At 40.8% G+C, this 14,955-nt stretch overlaps 1 protein-coding gene across 6 annotated transcripts in view; it reads right to left on the bottom strand.

The window, feature by feature from the left end:
- The window catches only part of LRRC8D (leucine rich repeat containing 8 VRAC subunit D), a 125,125-nt gene that overhangs the window by 89,891 nt on the left and 20,279 nt on the right, over positions 1-14,955 (bottom strand). For 3 of the 6 annotated variants that reach the window (XM_019661793.1, XM_019661796.1, XM_019661794.1), the window contains exon 2: positions 11,327-11,474. The exons of 2 other annotated variants lie outside the window; for them this stretch is intronic. The gene's annotated coding sequence lies outside the window, so the exon portion shown is untranslated. Of the gene's footprint in view, positions 1-11,326; positions 11,475-11,775; positions 11,939-14,955 lie in introns of those variants that run through there. One more of the 6 variants, XM_019661795.1, reaches the window with a different exon arrangement.

Raw genomic sequence — 14,955 nt, 5'->3', positions numbered from 1 at the left:
CTCTGAGTAACAGCGGTTCGAGTCCAGCCCGAGCTGAGCAGCCGCTGAGCTGCCAACAGGTAGCAGGATGGCTCAGCTAAAAAAAAAAAAAAAAGTCTTGGTATATATCCTTCCATTTTTTTTTTTCCTATGTATACATACACAAATATGTGCAGGGTTTTTTGTTTTGTTGTGGTTTTTTTTTGAAAGTGAGATCAGTTGTAAACTGTAGGGCAACCACTAAAAATTTTGTAAAGAAGTATAACTTGATATGCTAAAAGAAGGGATAAAATGGAATAATATAAAATGTTCACTTAAACCCACAGAAAGCAAAAATTTCTGTGAAAGGGAAAAAAGAAACAAAGAGCAAATGTAGCAAACAGAAAAGTTACAAACATGGTATTATTAATCCAACTATATTAATAATAACTTTAAATGTGAATCATCTAAATATACCAATTCAAAAACATAAGATTGTCAGAGAAGATTAAAATAAAGACCCAAATATGTGTTGTCTACAAGAGACCTACTGTAAATATCAAGAGATACGTTAAAAATAGAGAAAGAAATTGAAATCATAAGCTGTATACTCCTTTGAAGTCTGTTTTTCTACCTTTTCTTGAAAGACAAGTGCAGAAAAACACTAAGTCTACTGAGAAAGTCTATAAAGTTCCCAATGTGTACACATATAATTCTCCCAATACATAAACAGTGTCCAATATTTCAAGATGTTGGCCTATTTTACACTACTGGAGGAATACAGATAGAGCTGTATATTATTTGACCCCACAAATTAATAGACGAATACTTAACACACATATTTCTCCCTAGTCTTGCCTGTATCTCACAAACAGAAATCTGCCAGCCATAACAGATTACCTTTCTTTAAAATGGGCTCTCACTCCTTGTTACTGGAATAGAAAAATATTAATAAATGTTTTTATTCCTACCTGAGAATATATGTGTATGTATGTAAATATATAAATAAAATTACTATAGCAAATTCTTTCTTGAATGTATGTACGTAGTTCCATGTTCAACATGAGCTGCTGAACTTTTCTTACTAGCAGAGTTATGAAATAATTCCCTGATCTATCAAGCTCATGTTTAGATGCTATGTGGTTTTTCTCTATTGCTCCTAAATGTAATGCCCACGAAGGACATTTTTCATTGCTGAATGTGTAGCATGTCCATAGTAATCAAACACATCCTGGAAATGGATTCTCCTAGACATATTAGATACTCAACATTTAGGTTAAAATGATTTCACATATTCCAAAGGTGTGTCTCTGAATTGTACATACATATCCTGGGTCCTCATGTTAAAAAATAAAAGCAGCATTACATTTGATTTTCTGAGGTTAGAAAAAAATGACTGAAAATTTCCCATTGTGTGATGATGCTGGAATCTTTGATCTCTACTACTGAGTTCACAGTCAGACAACTTAGTTTATTTTGAGAAAGCAAATCCTTCCTGTGTTTCTCAGGAAATGGAAGAACACATTTTTAGACTATGTTTTAATTTTACAGTTTAAATGGCTGTAACTTTTTAACTATGTTTCACTTTGAAGAATTATGTAGAGAAATTAAGATTGTCAAAAAGAAACTAGAGCAGTGGGGTGGAGAGAATAGTATTCTCAGACTTCATCTAAAAGGGTAAATTTTTTAAAAATGTCTCACACAGAAACTGTTACACCCTGTTTCTTCCTGTGAAGAATTTTCCAAGTCTTAAGTTGGGTAATAGCTTAATGAGGAAACAAAAAAAAGAAATGCCCACGTTTCTCTCAAATACGTAACAACATAGAGAAAGATTAGAGGCTTCATTTCAGAGTGTCCTATCAGCTGCTGAGGCTTGTTAAAATATTACAGTCATCTTGGAGCCACTCACCTGATCTGGATTCACCTTTAAATGTAGCCACACCTCTAGGACTTTAAGATGTCATCCCTGTTCTTAGCAGGAAGCAGGGACAGTTAAATGGCTTTGAAGAATAAACCTTCCACAAGAAGCACATAACCAATGAGAAGACTGATGAAATGCTTCTAACTGTGTCTGATTTCTCTACAGGCAAAGACCATCAAGCGAAGATGAGAAGGAGAAAAAAATGTAAGGAGAGATGCTGCAACTATGCTTAGCCTCCTCCAATTGTTGAATTCTCTTCTTCATTGCCACATGTTTAACCAAGAGGGAGAAATAAACCCAGTGAAAATAAAATGCAGTTATGCAGGGAAAGAAACAACACAGATGATGCATGCAAAGACCATCATCACCTCCTTTATGAAATGACCTTCTGATGGTGTCTCCAGGAGCTGGGGCCCACAGAAAACCCACTGACTGCTTCTAGCACGACTCCCATCACAGCCCTCTGCTCCTGTTCCCCCTTTCCTGACTTGCCTCCTCTCTCCCATGGCCAGGGGCAGCCCAGTAACGGACACCTGGGCATGGTCATCTCACAGCTGTACTCGTCTCATGCTGTCAGCTCCCCAAAGACACTGCCATGAGAACTGCTCTCAGAATTCATGAATGATAAATGACAGGAAATCTGACTACTCTTATTCTTCTGTCCACTCATTCTGGTCTAATGATGAGCAAGTCTCACAGAAATTCTGAGAATTACAAGAGACTAGAGAAGACATTAAGTGTAATTTCCTCCACTGAAAGATGAGGAAACCGAGGCCCAGAGACAGACCTCAGCTGCCTTCCCTGAGGCCATCCTCTAATGAAGAAGCAACACTAGAACTCAAGTTCTCTGAGGCTCAATCCATTGTTCCGTCTGTCCTACTTTTCCTCCCTTCCCCACACATCCTGAGGCACCCTTAAATCATCAATTTAACATTTCAGGCAAAGCCTGTGTGTTTTATTTTAAAAGGTCATTCATAGTCCTCTATCAACAATGAAAAAAAAAAAAAACGCCATCAACATCTAATCCCCATGGACAAAACCCCACTGGGCCCTCAATGATACACAGCTATTACTCATCCTAAATCAGTGAGCTCCTTTTTCCAAGTGAACCGTTACTAACTTGCAAATATCTTCCCAAGGCCTCCTCACAGCAGATTTCATCTGCTCCTACTTGACTGAGAAAACACAAACCGTCAGGAATGAACTTGATCAACTTCCCCTCCACTTGCACACTCGTCTTCCATTCCACACATCTTTTTCCCCACCTGTACTATCCCAAAGGAATGAATGTCCCTACTCCTTCCCAAGGCAACCTGTTGGAGCATGGTTGCACTCCAGACCTCGTCTGCCCTATCTTTTCTAGAACCTTCTTCCATTAGTTATTCTGTCTTCTACCTTTCGTCACTCCCATACTCTCAACCAAAATATAAGCTCCAGTCACCACTACACACAAAAAATATTCCTTCATGAACAAATGTGTACAAACACAGACACGTACACTCACCACTCGGTGCCCCCACTTCTCAACTCCTACTCTTTCCTCACCCATGACATCTAGAATTAGGCTTCAGGACTCTTTTGACTACCAGATGAATATCTAACTGTCAACTCCAATCTCCCATTTCCATCTGTATTTTACCTGACCATACTATGGCCTTCAGACAGACTGACAGCTTTTTCCTATTTACTACCTGGGTGATTTGGCAAGTTGCTTACCTGAGCTTTAGATAAATAGCTGTTCTATAAAAGACAATAACAATAATGATTTCAGGGGACTGTATGCCATAATAAATGGAAACAAAAAGGAACAAAAACAAATTTTCTTTGCCTGGTGTTCAATATGACTATCCTTTTTATTTGTGGATTTCCTGATTCTTTCTCTTTCCCCTTCTTTTGTCTGCTCAGACTTTGGTCCTCTGGCCATCCCTGGAGGATCTCAACTCTATTCATAGCTACAACCATCAGTTTCAGTCACTCATACCCTGTGTTCTTCATACACTGAGCAATTCCAGGCTCTGAACCTGGGCTGTTTTTTCCTCCTATTCAGCCTGGCAAATAATCCTACCCTATCCCTCCAATAGTCAGCACCAAAATCACCTCCCTTATGAATTATTTCCTCACAAACAAGAAAACAAATCGTTCTCTCCTTTGTACCTCATGCTCTATTACTATTTATCACAATGTATGAGTATTGCTATACAGTGCCTCACATTCTAAGTTCCAGTTAATGATTTATGTGTCTATCTTCTGAGTTCAGACACTGTGTCACATTCACATTGTATCTACAGAACTTAGCACAGTGACTGGTACACAGCAGGTAGGAGGAAGAGAGATAAGGGAGCTAGGATTTAACAGTTTGGAGCTCAACAAATATCTATACAACGGATGAAGTACCTTGGCTGCCAATTATATAAGAATAATTGAATAAGAGAGACGCTGGTAAGACAGGTGGATCTGACAGCTGGTGAGGTGAACACGGAGCAACCTGAAAGAGAAACGGAAAATATCCTCCCTGATGAAGTCCTCTCCTGAGTATGTAAGTTCAGTCAGGCCAGTAGTTAAGGATGTTATACTCGAACTTGGGTGAATAACAAATAAATTCTGTTTAAAGCACAAGAGGAGAACAATTCCAACAGCCCAAGGACAGTGCTCTTATCTGTCTAAGCAGGTTTTAAATTCTGGAACATTCTACATTATAATTTTACCAGACTTTGTGCAAGTTTAGTAAATTTCACTAGTTAGACTGTACTCCTTGCCTATATCCATAAAGCACCTTAAAGCACCTTAAGAATTACAAACAAACAAAAATAAATAAAATATAGCCCATTACCCATATAATTCTAGGACTGATGGCCAAGGGTAACATCTATGGCTCAGATGAACCATGTCATGCAATATCGATTTTGAGACCACAAATTGTCCCCCGCAATAATTTCAAATTTATTTATAATAACAAGCCACATTATGTACAACGTTTCATCCCATTTCAAAAACTAAGGAAAAAGTACACTGTATTTTGCATAGGCATGTAAATACCCACTTAAATAAAGTGACCTAGCATTCAGTGTGACACAAATTGGAAACTGGAAGAGGAATGAGACCCAGTGAACTGGGAACAGAGTGGAGAAAAGTAAACTTGGAGAATCCAAGCTGAAACTGGCAATATTTTCCCATTAATAAAGAGACATCTATAATTAACAGGCTTTCAAGAGTATTCAGCCATGTATTATGGCATCACACCTCATAAAACATTCATTCAAAAGCCATACCAGGAAGGCACATCCCAGCTCTATAAGCACACGCAGAGCACTGAAGAATAAAGAGAATCCCCCAAGTGAGACACCCACTGTCCTACAAAAATGACCAAGTGTAAAAGGCAGCCATAACTGCTAAAAATAAATAAATAATAGTAAATAAACTGAGGAGATGGGATGCTAGAAATATTAAAATTAAATCAAATTATGTTACTAAATAATGTTCCAAGAGAATACATTTCTAAAAAATATGTTTGCAGGTGTAAAGAGTTAACGCAGATGCAAACAAGGGAAAGAAATCTACCTAAAATATTATTGAACTTTTATATTTATATCAATCATGCTAATGAGAGCCAACTCATAGAAATGTACACATAACAAGATAAGACATAGTCAAAGCCATACTAATTTAAAAACTGCATCAATCCCAGGAACACACAAATATGCCACCCTGAGCAAAATAGAGATCTCAGAAGGACATCTGTATAAATATGCACTTATAGGCTATAGGTAGCACCAAAAATCTGTGGAGAAAGAGTAGATTGTTTGGTAATTGTGGTGAAACTGGCTCACAATATGATCAGTTTTTTAAATAAAAACAAATTTATATCTTATATATCCAAATAGTTTTAAAAACTCAAATAAGAGTAAAACCTATTGGGGCCGGCCAAGTGGCTCAGTTGGTTAAGAGCTCAATCAAGAGTGCAAGCGCTGAGCAACAGGGTCGCCGGTTTGATTCCCAGCCTGAGCTGAGAACAGCTGCCAACAGGTGGCAGGACAGCTCAGCTAAAAAAAAAAAAAGTAAAACTAATAAAGTGAAGAGAGACTATATTGTGAGTCCAGAATAGAAAAGGACTCCGTAGATGACTCAAAATGCATAAGACCACAATAACAGTAAAAACTGGTGGGCTCAACTACATTAAAATTAAAGATTTTTGTTGTTGTCAATGAAAAGCATCATAGGGAAAGTTATCAGGCAAGTGACATACTGGGAGAAAATATTCACAGTATATCAAGCTAACAAGAAGTTAATTTCTATATGCAAGGAACTCTACAAAAACTCTTTTTAGGAGCTTCTTAACAAGACAAAGGCAAGAGACCCAACTCACAGAAAAGGGAAATTAAGTAAATAAGATGTTCAACCTCACTTGGAATCAAAGAAGGGCAAAATTATACGAAGGAGTACGATTAATATCTAACAGGTGTGCAAAAATCAGGGAATTTGTTAATTTCAAAAAAAGGAATCATCATGTAGTATTATTTTGGTGGAGATATAAACCTGACAACACTCTGCACAATTCCTAGTAAAATTAGTATGATTATATCCTAAGACCCAGCAATATTGCTTTTGGACAATATTGCCTGAAGAAACTGTCACCAATAGGTTCAATTATAACTAGGCTCCTTAGGAAAAAATGAATACATATTACATGAAAGCCAAAAATATTTATAAAAAGGTAGACTATCATGTTCCTAAAGTCTGCACATTCCCTACGATTTTAACTGAACCTTTGCTGAAAAGATAGGTAAGATTAAATAAAATGTTATCATTTCTCTTCATAGGTGGGGTTAAGAACAGAGAAAGAAGCAGATGTAATGAGGGGAATGTTTTAGTGTGGGGACTGACAAACCTGAGTCCAAGTCCAAGTGACTTGGGTAAATTACAATCTCCTTATTGGGTGATCGCTTTGTCAGTTATATAAATGTCTAACCACTATGTTGTACACCTGAAACTAACAATATTGTAAGTAAACTGTAACTGAAAAACAAAAATAAACAAATATTTTTAAAGAAGAAAACACAACCATAACAAAAAAGTTACAATCTCTGCCTTAGTTTCATCATCTATAAAACGGGGATATACCCACCCTGAAAAACACCAAGAGGATTAGAGATACTCCATGTAAAGTGCCTAGCACATATGAGGTGTCCAATAAGTAGGAAGTGATTTTTTTTTTAACCAGAAAAAAGAACATCATGCATTAATTCTAAAAGATTTTGGTGCCTTGCCTAACCCATCTTAAACAGAATACCCAAGCGACAGCAACAGGCACAGAAACCAGAGATTGACTCAATATAAACTTACATGTCAGTTTTTTCCACTACAGAACAGGGATAAATAATAGTCATCCTTCCATATATTTACTGACAACTGTAAAAGGTAAGGTCAGCAAGCCTCTCTCAGCTTCTGGGACATGACTATAAGGCTGCTGCTGGTGGTAGTTTCGCCAGTGGCAATTCTGCAACTTGTGTCAGAGTCCTGACTCTACAAACATAAGGAAGGGATATTCACAGAAGTGCTGTAGGGAAAATGCTTAGAAGAAACCCAGTTACCCATGAATGGTAACTGCAAGACCTCCACACTGATTGTGAAAAACAACCCGGAAACCAAAGCAGGTCCAAAGTCAGGACTTTACACATACATTTGTACGTTTAATGTACAACAAAAAGGAAAAATTTCACCTGGGAATGTTTATAACCTAATGGAGAACACACTGTACATTTTACATCACCATTTCGGTATTTTCAACCTGGAGCAGTTCTTTTACTTTCTTCCTGATTTCCAACCTGTGGGCTTCAAGGGCCAGGCAGAAGTCTGTAGACCAAATCCCTGTCTCATATATACATATATGTACTACTATTTTACACATACAGGAAGATGCTGTAGTCATTACTTACAATATATATTCAGTTGAATGACAGCAAAGTGTCAATTTGTCACTACATATTAGCAATCATCAGAAATAAGTAAAACTCTAAACAAACCAAAATCTCTGAAATATTTTGAGTATTAAATAAAAGCGTCCCAATTTTTGTAAGGGTTGAGAACCGCTGCTTTAAAGTCTACAATTTCCAATTAAAGATAATTTCTATTTTATAATAGGCATGAAGGGAAGAGAGAGAGCATTTTGAAAAAATGGAAATCCTAACACACATTTATCTCCACTCCTAGTCCTCGCTCGGCCATAAACTTTTCCTTGGCATTTAACATCAAAGCTAGTTACCCTTTCATTCTTAGTTCACAAGCTATGTAACTGTCCAAACCGGACAGAAATGGCAGTGCACTGTGTATGAAGAAAATATACATATATCATTTCGTTCCTCACTTATAAAAGAAAGATAGTTCACTTTGTCTTTCTTCCCCTCTACCTTCTCCCTTTTCCTGATGCTTTGACACAATTCTACAGAGGGAAAGTTATAGATTACTACAGATACTCCAATTGTTGAAGAGAAAATAAATATTTTGTCCAGCATTTTCCAGTGCAGTGAAAATGTACCCTAAACTTTAATTTATATTCTCCTCAATGCAACATAGCTAAAGGGAACCTCAACTTTAAGCACTGCAAAGATAAGAAAAATAAAATTATTTCCATCTGGGAAATATTACAAAAATATTTAATATATAATTTAAAGTGTACATGGGTTTGCTCATGTCTTTCTGTAATATCAGCTTTTAAGTAGGTTATCCTGAACTAGGGGGAGTTGGGAAGCTATGTATGATACATATATCATAGGCAGATGTGGGGAGTGTCATATACATTACTTATTAATTTATGGTTTCTTTTTGAGACATAAACTGTCCTAGGGATAAAACCAGAAGTGTTGTTTAAAATATGCTAATCTGACCCTTCAAAAAGATTCTGTTTACTAAGGCCCGAAATAAATATCTGTAAATTAAAATATGCCATTAGAATTTTGGCAGCAGAAAAAAAAATCACATTGATGCAAACACAGCTAAATCTAGTCAGTAATACAGAGGAAATGTAAATTTCAAACATGGGAGAAACAAAACAAAACAAAAAAAACAGGAGTTCTGGGAGGAAGGAGTGGAAAAGACCTGGAGATGTAGGTAAGGCTAATCTGTCTTCTGGAACAGCTAAGGACCACGCAAATCAGCACTGCCATCTCTTCTTAAGAGCAACTTTCCAGATTACAAAAGAGCCAAAGATTACAAATCAAAAGGCTCTTGTTCAAGTCCCAGCATCTCCATTCACTATTTAGTATGACCACTGACAAGTCAAATTTTGTCAACCTCAGTTTCCTCTCTTGGTAAAATGGAGTGCACGAATCCTACTTCACCAGGCCATTACAAGAAGTAACAACACTTTATAAATGAGCTATAGAAAATGTGCTCTGTAAACACAAAATAAAGATCTATAGGCCTGTTATTATTATTCCTGGGTTATTACTTATTATTACATTCCACTAGGGTGAGGGTAAATCCTGTTCCTAAATAGAGAATGGTTTGGAAGGCCAGTCACAAAGGATGCTCTTATTTATCTGGAAGCAGAAAGACATATGCAGAAACAAGTGCTCAAAGAAATGAACCAGAGGGCTAGGTGTATAGACCTCAGTATAAAAACAGGCAAAATACTATGGTTGTACAGGTCTTTCAAGAGTCTCTCTTAGTAACTTGTTTTCACTTTTAATCTCACATTCTATTTGGCAAGAAAAGAGGCATAAACCCCGACATCTCACCATTAAATTCAAATTTACGAAGTCCATGTCTATCTATCTAGAAAGAGATGAAATTGCTCAGTTCTCACAGTATATCTTGGCTATTTACTCCTAACACAATTATGCCAATTATTGATATTATCACAATTCTCAAAGCAGGTGCATTTTTTAAAGGGATTAAAGTTCTAAAGGACTATTGGAATAATGGGATCTTATCATTCAAATTACCTCCATACAGCTGATAGAAAGAAGAAAAAAAAAAAAGAGGAGGGTGCAGTACAAATTCCCCAGGCCACCTGACTGACTACAAAAGATTTCCCTTTCAAAGCAAAAATTAATTATGCAGAAAATATATTTTATTATAAAAATTTCAAGTTAGAATGGTATAGTCAGCATGTGACATCATGAATTTAAATTCTACAGCTAACCCTGCTTCCTGAGAAAGCTTGGCCACCCAATAAGCTGAAGGAGCTAGGTGCATGTAGGACTGTGATTAAGCACTCCCCTATGTACTACAGAAGGAGACCCTTCTTTGCAGAATCTCACTTTCCTTCTTTCTGATCATTTGCTCACACCCCATCCTCCAAAATAAGAGTAAGATGCTACTGGCTTTAACATTGTTCAAACATTTAATTTCAGGCCATACAGTCTTCTCATCGAACTGGTTCTTCCCAGCCATCCCCACTTCCTTAGTGTCCCCCCCATAAGACTGGAGTTTCACCAGGTAGATTAATATAGGTGGGGAAACAGGGCCCAGCTTCCACTGGGGGACAAGTCAGTCTGACTTAATCTGCAGAGAGAGGAGCTGCCAAGGAAAAACAAGCAAAAAGTCTGTGCATAAAACCAACCGTTTCTATAGTGTTTGTTCTCCACCTACGAACATCTGGGATGGAGCAAGGTATGAAATTATAATCTACCTGGTGAATTTCAGAAAAGTTACTCTCAGTTTTACTCTGATGAAAAGTGGAATGTAATGAATAAAGATGTCTGGCGCCTACCTTTAAAAGTACCCTCTGTCTCAGCAAGCGAGCCTGGCTCAGAAACCACAGCTGGAGTTAACAAGCCAGACACCAGACTAAACACCTCAGAACTAGCTGTCCCTCATCACTACCTTTCCGGTGTGTGTCTGCATCACGAATTCCCTCAGTTCCTGAGGGCCTGGCTCTCCCAAAATAGAAAGCAAAAGGGGGGGTGGGGGGCTCCTGTATTTCACGGCTGAAGAGGTGGGATTTCTGAGCCTAGACACCAAGACTCCAGCTCTCCTTTCCACCTTACACTTCACCCACAACTCAAGTTCCTGCTCTCCCTGGGTCCCCACCTTTCACACTCACACCACACTTAATTACACCCAAGCCTCCCAGAACATTTATGTAGATAACCCCAGGCCAGCGAGCCAGGAACAAAGAGCCACTGCTTCAGGCAGCGGGAGGAGGCGGAGGCGAGGGTGGAGAGGACAGCTGGGGACTCCGGGAAGCTTCCCGGGCACAGCCAGCCAGCCTGGAAAGCTCCCACCTCGCGTGAAGCCCAGGCAGGTCCCACCCGGGCTCAGCACCCTGAGCGGCGCAGCACCAGAGTCTGGCAGAGACCCTTGTGGATGAAAACAGTAAGGGGGACGCAACCAAGAAAATGCACTCCAGTCCGGCTGCAGCGCGGAGCCAGAGGTCCGCACACGGGGCTGCGGCCAGTGACAGCCCAGCGCCCGGCCCCACGGGCTCCCCGATCCGGCCCCACGCACCTGGACCAGGCGGCCACCCTGCTCCCTCAGGGCGCTCTCCGGGGACTCAGCTTCCGGTGGGCTCCACAGGCTGGAACCGGTTGCGACACGGAGACTTCACTCCTCCATCCTGGGACCCAGCAGCACGTTACAGACAGCCGTGTACTTCCTGTTTGAAAACACAGGGGAGAGAAAGAGCAAGAGAGACCCAAGTGTTGGCGGAGTGGAAGGAGGGACGCAGACCAGCCAGGAGGGAGGACCGGGGGGCTGCGGGTTGCATAACCGCCGCCCTCCTCGCCATGGTCTGCACCAGGCGCTCTCCCCACGGGTGGGGACCCGCCACACCGCGACCCGCGAGCTGGCTCCCCAGGGCCCGGGCCTCCCCCTGCCGGCGGCCTTGCAGCCAGCCCAGCACGCTCGCAGCCCTTCCGTTTCCAGCCCCAGCCGAGGGCTCCCCTCCTCACATGTACCTAAGTCAATGCACTACAGGCTTCCTCCAAAGGGGCCCCAGTGCAGTCTGCCTCCGTTTTCCTTTTTACCACTCCCCACCCCCGCCCCTGAAAGAAAGCGCCTTGGGGAAGGTGTAAAGACAAGACTGAGCCTTTCCAGGGGGGTGGAGGCTGGATTTATGCAAAATTTTAAAGCTAACAGCCACATCCCAGTATATCCCCTCCAGCCCCGTGGTCTGAAGAGCTTCAGGATGGGAAACTACTTGTCTTGCGCCTGGCTGACTCAAAAGGGTGTGCAAACAGCTGCCAAGAACTGGGCGGGGGGAGGAGTACTCCAGGTTCCTAGGATCTCTCTACAGGGATCCTCACCCTCTCTGTCCCAACATTTACGTATACAATTTCCACGCAAAAGATAATCTTATAACGCACTGTTCCAGAAAGCAATTAAATATTTCTCTGTGCATTAGAATCAACGAGCAGTTCCCCACTTCTGGGTTTATGTGCATTTTGTTACCCTCTGATTTAGGTGAAGTTCAGAGTAGTTTTAAAAAATAGTTAACAGGAGGTTTAAGAATCTGCCACACGCAGAGTGCGCCAGCTCTAGGAGTTAGCACATGTTTTCAGTGGCCCGTTTCTGAGCTGAGCTTCCCAGTGTGGACAGCTTCATTTGCACCCTGCCTACCTCTGCACACGTATCAGGTTACAAGGCACTTAGAGGGTTGTCTCCGATAAAAAGTTGCTTTTATCATCAAGCTGATGACTTCAATAAGTTATTCACGTCTCAAAAGTCAGCGTGGAGAATGGGATATAAAGGATAATTATTCTACATTAAAAAAGCTAAACTGTGACTGAAGTAGAAAGAAATGGATGGACATTACATTCCTACTCAGTGCTGGACGGCATCTCATTTTAATCTCCTCTTAGTCTTAACATTTCCCAACAGACCTGCAAAAGTCCTAGTCTCATATTCCCAATTGAGGAAACAGGGTCAGAGAAGTTCAGTAACTGTCCCGATCGATGTCTCAGCTAGAAAGTGGTCAAATGGCGAGTTGAATAACAGGTCTTGCCTAAGTATAAAATCTGGGCCATTTCCTCTACACTCTGCTAATTCTCAAAACAGCAGTGAATTCTGGGAGGCAAATCAAGCCCAGCGACCACCTGTCATCCTCTCCTTCATCACAGAATGATCCTGCAATTTATATGCTATCACTCTATAGAATGAGCTAGGTTGGTTCCGACCCCACCTGGGAAATATGTACCTTGATTACCCAAGCGGAGGACACTGTGCTCTTTCCCATTATCTACTACTGGCTCCGTCAGCCCTTTTAGAATTGCTCAGTGGCAGAAGTTCAAAAGGTTCTAGGATAGCCACTCATATGCCAAGGTACAAAGTCTGTCCGGTTCAGAACCTAATCAGCAGAAATATTTGTTTCTTGAATTCTTTTTCTTTAACAACAACAACAACAAAAAAGACATGCATGGCCTCAACTTTTACTGAAACTGCTTAAATTTCTCATTTTCCATTCCCTTCTCCTTTAGCATTTAGTCCACACTCACCTGTAAGCAGCACGCCGCTATGAGCCTCCTGGCAAGCCAAGAAACAGAGCACATATTAAAAAGTGATTAAAAATCTTGGCAATGCTGAGACTCCAGACACTTGCAGAGAGAGTGAGGGAGAAAGTGAATGCTTTTGTCTTGTGTCCAGATGAAATGCACCTCACTGGCCCTTCCCCATCACCTCACTAAGCAGCACAGACTCTGGGGTTGTAGAGCATGAAGGTGAAAGGCAAGGGCACTTCAAGTGTGAAGCCAGGGTCCTCAAGTGTGATGGCAAGGGCCCTCCGGGAGGGGCAGAGATGCATTCCCACCCTTCAGACACACACAAGCTAACAAGGGCTTCTTTCTAAAAACTTCCTGAGGGTTCTTAGCATCCTTTTAGGGTCCAGCTCTGCCTCTGCTGCCACCTTTTCCTTCTCAGAGTCCCTTGCTTACCTTTCAACTCTTCATCTTTCACAAACTTAATGCTTCTTCCCAAAGCACTGCCATTTCTTTCTCACAAAGTACCCGGTGGGAGGAAAGCAGGAAGAAGGGCATTTAGCTCCAAACTTCTCTCACTTCTCTCTCATTTAAAAAACCCTATCAATAATTACCATGTTTTTTAAAAATGTAACTCTTATTTTAAAATACCTTTTGGTATTCCTGCCTTCATTTCTGTTACTCATTATAACTCCTAGAGCCTAGAAGGAAAACCTCTGAAGACAAATGAAATTCTTAAGAAAAAGCAAAGGAAACATGCTTAAATTAACCTGTATGGATCCCAAAGTTTATAGTTAGGATAACAAAACACTCCTAAGATTGCATCAGTTCCCAATATGTTTCCTAACAACAACACAGCCTAAGGATCATATGGTACTTCCCCATGTCTCAGCTATTCTCCTGCTCCTTCTGTGTCTCATGGGGAAGTGTTTCTGCCTTGCCACTACTGAATAGTATACACACACACACACACACACACACACACACACACACACGTGTGTGTGTGTGTGTGTGTGTGTGTGTGTGTGTGTGTGTGTATATATAAAACTCACAACCTCATAAGAGAAAAATATATGCTCCCAGGTAGGCACAAATAATACCACAAAAGACAAAACTGATTTTGGAAAACTACTGAAGGTTCATTTTGAAAGTCTCCATTCCGAGTACCACAGTCCACGGGTGAAGACAGCAACACTGTCAGAGCCATTTTAGAGGCTCTAAATTACGTGCAAAGAGATAGCTTTTCAGAGGACTACTGGGTGTGGTGGAAGAGATGATAAATTCATATCCGAAACACTGCTGCTTATCTTTCTTCATCTTAGAAAAACCTTGCTTTAGTGGTAAAAAATGTTTGCCACAAGATTTCTGTGTGAGGATTCTTGGTCATCATCACAGCTCGATTTTTCAAACAAGAAAATTAAACGTGGGCTGGCCGAGTGGCGTGTTGGTTAAGAGCTGGCTTGGGACGCCAGAGGGCCCCGGTTTGGATCCCACATATGAGGGCCAGTGACATTGCCCTCTACAGCTAAGATGCTGAACAACAGCTCAACCTGGAGCTGGGATGCCATGGGATGCCATGAGTTGCCGGCAATGGCGTAGGCTGCAGCCCCTGCTGCAGTGGGTTGCCATGGGCTACCGTATGTAGCCAGCAGCCAGCATGAGCGG

The sequence above is a fragment of the Hipposideros armiger genome, unplaced genomic scaffold (genome assembly GCF_001890085.2).
Source record: "Hipposideros armiger isolate ML-2016 unplaced genomic scaffold, ASM189008v1 scaffold_361, whole genome shotgun sequence".
NCBI classification, from domain to species: domain Eukaryota; kingdom Metazoa; phylum Chordata; class Mammalia; order Chiroptera; family Hipposideridae; genus Hipposideros; species Hipposideros armiger.
Note: the sequence above shows the minus strand (reverse complement) of the source record. Positions and strands in the feature narration are given on the sequence as shown.